Raw genomic sequence first — 7,946 nt, 5'->3', positions numbered from 1 at the left:
TTTTCAGTGCATCCATGCTCATTCAAACATTATATATTTCAGGAACAAGCTATTAAATTAATAATTTAAGCAAAATGTCATCACACACCAAAACTAAAAAAAAAAAAAAAAAAAAAAATACGTAAAGAAATAAATAAAAACAATGATGCTGGGGCCTTGTTTTAAGACTTAACAGTGTATATGAAATGCAGGCATTCCATGGAAGAAAGTTGTATTGTTATTTTATCTTCAAATTTTCTAGGAGATGCAAGAAATTTTCTCATACATAATATTGTCTTGTATACACAACACTATAACATAGGATTTAAGTTTTAAAAGGGATATAGTAAGAAATTAAGAAATAATTCCACAGATGAGATTTATTTACTGATATGAGGTTTCATTATAGGTCCTAAGTCTTTTCATCTTTAAATTTTGATAATTAATTTTAACTTTTTAAAAATTTGAATGTAAGGATTTTTAGAAAATGTCATGAGATTTTACAAAATTTTGTAAGTAATAAGATATTCCTCTTTTTCAGGGACTTTTTCTTCCCCTGCATATATCACTCATCAAGTCCAATGTTGGAGTTCAATATAATTCATATATATATATATGAATATATACATTATTTTTTTGCATTATGACAAAAATATTCACAATTGTAAAAAGTGGAAAGAATATAATAACATATACATACATAATGCAGTTTTCCCTGGGTATCTGTGGGGTATTTGTTCCAGTACCTTCCACAAATACCAAAATCCACAGATGCTCAAGTTCCTGATATGAAATGGTATATTTTCATATAAGCCATCACATCTTCTTGTATGCTTTAAATCATCTCTAGTTTACTTATAATACCTAATACAATAAATGCTTTGTAAATAGATGCTATACTGTACTCTTCAGGGAATAAAAGTCTGTACATGTTCAGTACAGATACAATTTTTTTTTCCAAATATTTTTGATTCATGGTTGTTTGAATCCATGGATGAGGAACCCATAGATACAAAGAGCCCACTGTATTCACACACAAATATATACGTCCTAAATATATGGATATGTATACACACACCCTTGGGTGCATGTAAAACAGTGTAACTGAGTTGTTTAAAATGTAACTTATCAGATATTAACATAGAAGAAAAGAAAATCTAAATTATATTCACCACATCCTATGTTCTATAAATTCAGTTCACCTTCTAATTAATTATTATATTTAATTCTTATAAACCAAGAAAGCAGATTTGCCAGTATTTTATACATATGCCCAGAACAGTTTAATAACTGTTTCAGAGTAAACAAACATATAGGAAAATACTAAAGTTAAATTTCCAATAATTAAATGGCTACTAAGTTTCAGAAGTGAGATTCAAGCCCAGATCAGGTTGAGTTCAGAATCCAGAACCTTTCAACTAAATGGCTCCCTGCCATTAAGTACAAGCTTCTTCTATATCAGAGCAAATGAGTATATTGAGGTTCTACATTTCTGCAATTGGAGAAAGAAGTTGCCAAAAGCAATGTTTACTGTGGCTAGAAGCAAAACAAAAATAACAACAACAAAACTTCAGAGACTTCACCATTTTGCATAGAGTGAGTTCTTCTAAACTTCACCTGCTCTGGGTACAAATAGAAACTGTGTACTAAAATATTTCTGCCTTGCAGCTGCAAGTATAGGCAGCTGTTCTTTGCATGTTTTATGAACCTTTGAAAAAGCACAGATGATTACATATAAAGGACATTCGTACTCTGGAAATTGTATAACAGGGTATACATTATAAAGTGTAATTCACTTAATTCCTCCCCTTTACTTTACAATTTACAAATATGGTGATATATGATTACTTTCTAAAATGTTAAATATGTAGTTGCTTCATGATCATAAACCTACATGGCATCTTCTAAACTACTAACTATTCTATGTCCAAAATAACTTGCGAAGGTGCAAAAGCAGAGTTTTCATCAACACATAACGCTACTGTAATCTGTAACATTGTGTATAAAATATAGTTAAGACTAAAACCCAAAGTGTTGCAACCAAGGAAAATGTTCAATGGTACTGCATAGGACATGACAAGGTATATTTTTCCCCAATGTGGAAGCTAATTTCAGCTCAGATTCAAGCAGTAAATTATTCTTCCTGTCAAATTCAGGGTAGGATATATTTCCTTTCCATTAATGCAGCAGTGAGTAACCCATCAATTGAGTGAAAGGTACAGCCATGAGACCACAGACAGAATAGAGAAACCATTCCTTGGGAATAAGGAACATGTGGCAGGCATCCTCCAGAGTCTATTAGAGAAAAGTTAAAAAAATAAAATAAAAAGATTCTATATAAATATACTGCTGTTCCTCTGAGGCAAATTGAAAACCTGTGGGTGTAGGAACATGAAAATTTCTAACAATAATAATTTGGATTTTGATACAAAGAAGAGCTTTTAGGCCACTGTGGGAGAAGAGAGAATTGGAATTTAGACAATCAATAAAGAGACATTAAGCCCTTATTAGAACACCTGCCATCTTCTTAGGCAATCCTGGATCAGATTTTCTCCATTATCTTTGTTAGGAGATAAATTACAATTGCATTATTTTCACAGCTCTGTATACAGTTATGACTGTGGTTTCTAGAAGAAATTTCTCATTTCTATAAATAAATTCAGTTGTTCTCATTTTCTTTGTTATTTCTAGAAAACATCACTAAAAGAATGCCATCTAGAGAATATGAACTATATCTACACTATACTGTAGCAGTATCTTCAATTATACTTGTATCTATCTATTGTCTATCTATCTGTCTACACCTGACTTCCACAGTTATGATTTTGGTATTTCCTATATGTATACAAACAAAAAACTAGTATCACTTTCATAGAATTCTCAAGCAGTTATTTTTCCTCACTAGCTATGCTACACAGTATTATCATATATACTCCACATACCCAGACTAAATGTGTAGGGCAAACACTTATTATGAAATGATTCAATGTCAAAATATTGTTGCACTTGCTGAATGTATTACTGTCTAATCATGGGTGTTTGGATGTGTTTAGAATAAATTTACTCCTTTGTAATCCAAACACTTACACTTTGGAATTTACCTATTTTTGTTTATTTCTATTGTTAAACAGAAAAAAAAAATGCTTCATTCTTCATAATAAGAGATAGAAATGTTACAGAGCAAGCATGCCACAGTAGCAAGTTCATTTTTATCTTGACATTCTGTGTATGAGCACTTGAAAAAAATGGAGATTGATCATGGGTTAGGATGATCTCTGAATATCTTTCAGATATTGAGTCAAGGACAGGAGACAAAGAGTACTGATTACCACAAACTTACCAAAGAAAACTTAACTAAAGCAAAAAAGACATTCCACACAGATGGATATAACGATTTACAATATGATTCCACATGCCAAATTAAACTAGACTAATTATTAATTAACTGTTTCTGAATTATTTTTAAAGGATTTTCCCCCAAACATTTTAAGTATTTCATGCATTTTCACATGCAATAAAAATATTTTGAAAAATCTCATTATGAAAAAAAAATGTTCTCATGGTTGTATAGAATAGAATCAGTACCTGTTTTAATTTGGAAAGAAAATAATTAAACTAAATCGCATTGCGATTACAAGACATGTGTTTAAATTTTCTAAAACTGCTCTGCATATTTTGCATATTATAATAGTTTCTATTAAATTTTTACTAATTTAAAATATTATTTTTAAAAGGGAGCTTATACCATATATTAAAGCCAACATTAACTCCAAGATATCTTTATATTTATAATACTAATAAATCATTTATTTAAATAAGAATTGGAAAAGAATAAGAGGAGAGTCAAATGCACTATAATTGCTATAGAGATACAATAAATAATCATGGGTAACTAATACAAGATCAGACTGGAATGTATTACATTTTTTTAAAAAGGGGGGGGGAGAAAGAAAGGGAAAAATATCCAAAGACAGTCACACATCTAAATAATCTCAACATTTATTGAGCTGCTGTGAAAATGTGAAAATTCACATAAATACAATTTTTAGACCTATTTAAATCAAAACATTTCAATAGTGGCATTAAGCAGACTCAAAAATTAGTGCACGTGAAGATTACGGGCTGCCCTTACCTTTGTGAGGCTCACGTGGCAAACATTTTCTGAAGTGCCTTTTCTTTAATGTGCTGCCTCACAGTTAGACCTCATTCATCATATTTCCTCCTAAGGCTACACTCCTTTCTCTGTCTGATATTTTGGTTGACAGTATTCTCATCCATCCTTCCTGTTAGCCAAGTACAAAACCTTGGTTTCAAAATTAAATTTACTTTCCTCTCTTGCTTCCAAACATGAACCAGCTGCCACCTTTTCGGATTTTACAAAAACAATGGTGCATCTTGCATCTTGCCTTTCTTCTTCATTTTTATTTTCACTGTCATAGTGGAAACTCCCCTAACCCCCACAACTACTTTTCCAGATGTAATCTTTTTTTTCCAACTTCCTTAATTATTGCTAGTTTCAAGGTGTCTGCCTCGGGCTGTCGAATTCTACAATCTGTTCTACAGAAATGTTATAGTTTGTAACTAAATGTATCATACACACGCACATACATATATACACACAAACACACATACATATGTACACACCCACATGTATATTTTTCTCAAATCTGTATTTCTAAGACTTTTCTTAATCTAGGTAAGATTTGATTTTGAATGACAGACTTTTTTTATGTCAGAAAAGTCAAACATACACAGAAGTAGAAAAGTGTAGTAAAATGCATTTCCCATCTTCATCATGTTTCAAGAATGAACAAAGTGTTTTGATTTTTGGTTTTTTCTTTCCCTTGTTGTTTTCTGATACAGTATTTTAAAACAAATTACAAGTGTCATACCATCTTATCTATAAGGTCATTATTCATCTTTAACGTAGACCTCTTTTTTAGTGGAACAACTATGAAATGCTGACAACTAATCAGGTTAAAATACTTTCTCACATTATATCATATACTATGCCACCCACATTCAATTTTCCTGAATGTGTCCAAAATATATTTTACAGTTGATGCATTAGTCCATTTCTGTTGCAAATAACAGAATACCTGAAACTGGGTAATTTATAAATAATGATATTTATTTCCTACAGTTTTGTAGGCTGGGAATTCCAAAGTTCAGGGAACACATCTGGTGAGGGCATTCTTCTTGGTGAGAACTCTCTACAGGGTCCTGTGGTGAGCAGGTGTCACATGGTGAGAATGGGCTGAGCAAGAGAGAGTTAACCTTCCCACTGCATTTTTTGTATAGAGCCATCAGAATCACACCCATGACTACCCATTAAACCATCAACCCATTACTCCATGAGTGGATCAATCCATTCATGAAATCATGGTTCTCAAGATCCAATCACCTCCTAAAGGCCCCACCTTCCACCGCCATACTGGGGGTTAAGTTTCAGCATGAGCTTTGGGGACATTCAAACCACAACAGTTGGTTTATGCAAATCATGACCAAAGAACATTCACATATTGCACTGGTTGTCAAAGCTCCTACTTTATATCCAATAAGAATCTTCTTTGTTTTTCTCATATAATAGATATTTTAGGAAAAAATGGGTCACTTTCTCTATATAATTCCCACATGAATTTGGCTAATAGTTTCTTTATAACTGTATCAATCCATTTCTGTTACTTATAACAAAACACCTGGAACTGGGTAATTTATAAGGAAACATTATCTATTTCTTAGTTTGGGAGGCTGGGAAGTCCACAGTGCAGGAAACATATCTGGTGAAGTGACTCTACAGCAATGCCAGATGTCACATGGCAAGAATGGTGGAGCAGAGAGGGAGATAGCATCTCATACACTCTCCTTTTAAAGCCCTAAGAACCATACCCACAACCACCATTAAACCATCATCTTAGTCACCTCTTTAAGGCCCCACCTTTCAATTACCTTAATAGGATTTCCCACCCTCAAAGGTTACAGTGGGGATTAAGTTTGGGGGAGGCATTCAATCCAAGGCAATAATAGTATTTAATTTATTCTTATTCTATTAACTGGAGACCCAAAGTTCAGGTGTCAAATAGACAAATATACTTGAATTTGAATCATGCTTCTCCAAATTTACATGCTAAAAATGATATAATCTCTTCCCCATAACCTCTTCCTCAGCATGTATTCTCTATCTCAGTTAAAAGGATAACAAGATATGCAGCCAGAAAAAGTAAAACCTAAGAATACACTTCGAACATTTTTCTTCCTCCTCTCCCACACTCTGGCCATTAATTTATTTTATTTTATTTATTTATTTATTTTGACCGATAAGGGGATTGTAACCCTTGGCTTGGTGTCGCCCGCACTGCGCTCAGCCAGTGAGCACACCGGCCATCCCTATATAGGATCCGAACCCACGGCATTGGCTCTCCCAGTGCCACACTCTCCCGAGTGAGCCATGGGTCCAGCCCTAAATTTACACTGAGTTGCTCTAAAAGTTGTCCAGTGAAGTCTGCTTTCACTACCTTTACACTACTATCAGAATTACAGAACCCATCATTCTTTTGCTCAAATACTTTTGTTTCATTGAATCAATTGTCCAGTCATCACTTTTGTCATTCTATATTCTCCACATTTTGTTCCAAGTTATATTTATATTCAAACATTCACTTTTGTGTTTTCAAATTCCCAGGCCTTTGCTCATATGGTTCCCTATGACAATAATTTGGCTTCCTCCCATTCCAAAATTCTTATATTCATATATGTCTGATAAAGGTCATGAGGTCATGATATGCTCTTTCACAGCTTAAAGCTGACTTTTTTTTTCTCCTCCAAATTTGAATATAATTGTTCACATTTATGGGAATAAATATTTCATACTTTTCTACTATACTTCTTTTGTGTACATGCATATTTCCTTTATATATAAGTCAGATATGGATATAAACAGGTCAATGAGCAAAAGAACTTGGTGTAGTATAGTAAATGCACATATGGAGAAAGCACAGAATACTGTGACAGCAAATAAAGAGGACATCTGGTCATGCACATTCCAAAGGAGCTTCCCGGGGGAAAAAAATGTGATATTTAAACTAATATCTGAAGTTGTCAAACAAAATGATAATACGATTCTGCTCCAGATGGAAGAAATAGGGCTGTGTAAAGGCTTCCAGTGAGAAATATGATTTTACAATGGGGCGGGGGGAAGAAAAGGTGTAGGCTTTTCATTATTGGCCATAATGGTGTAATTAGTTCTACTCATCTAAACAATTAAAAAACAGAAAGAATACTTTTTGAAAAATAATTTTCACATCTGTAAAACATGTGGTATGGAACATTAATCCCTAAGAGAAAGGAAAAAAATTAGATGAGACCTAAGATCACCCTCTTTGCCTGGAAGCATTTACCAGACGAGTGTAGGGTGTAGGCAGAGCCAACGGTTTCTATGAGCTATAAAGACAAGGAGCCAAGTTTAGAGGAGATAAGGTGACAAATATTTGTGTCAGAGTATTAGAAAACAGAAGGCTACACAGATAAGGAGCTCCAGAAATTAGCCTAAGTATCACTCTTAGTCTTTTGTTGAATGCTAAGCTAACTTTAAAGGGGTAAAGAGCAACAACTGGGGAGTAGTAAGCTTCAAAGCCACCAGAACTCACAAAGCTGAGAGACTTTTAAGTTCCATTAAGGGACAGTAGAGTTATTTGGTGAGAAACTGGTGCATTCAGTAGGGACCCCCAAAAGGCCAAGACTTTGATGCAGGGCTAAGCTAGTTCTAGAGCTCTGGCTCTTCAAAGTCTACCTAAAATGCTTTAAAACAAGACTTTAAAAGGTCATCTCAGCTTAAACCTCAAATACCTCAATTGCTGTCACAAGAAAACATAAATCTCCTTAAAGAAGAGCAGCAAAATCCAGAAACTCAACAGTGTGATAATCACAATGACCAGCATACAACAAAAAAGAGTATACTAATGAAGAAC

Source organism: Cynocephalus volans, chromosome 1 (assembly GCF_027409185.1).
Source record: "Cynocephalus volans isolate mCynVol1 chromosome 1, mCynVol1.pri, whole genome shotgun sequence".
Classification (NCBI taxonomy): Eukaryota; Metazoa; Chordata; class Mammalia; order Dermoptera; family Cynocephalidae; genus Cynocephalus; species Cynocephalus volans.
Note: the sequence above shows the minus strand (reverse complement) of the source record.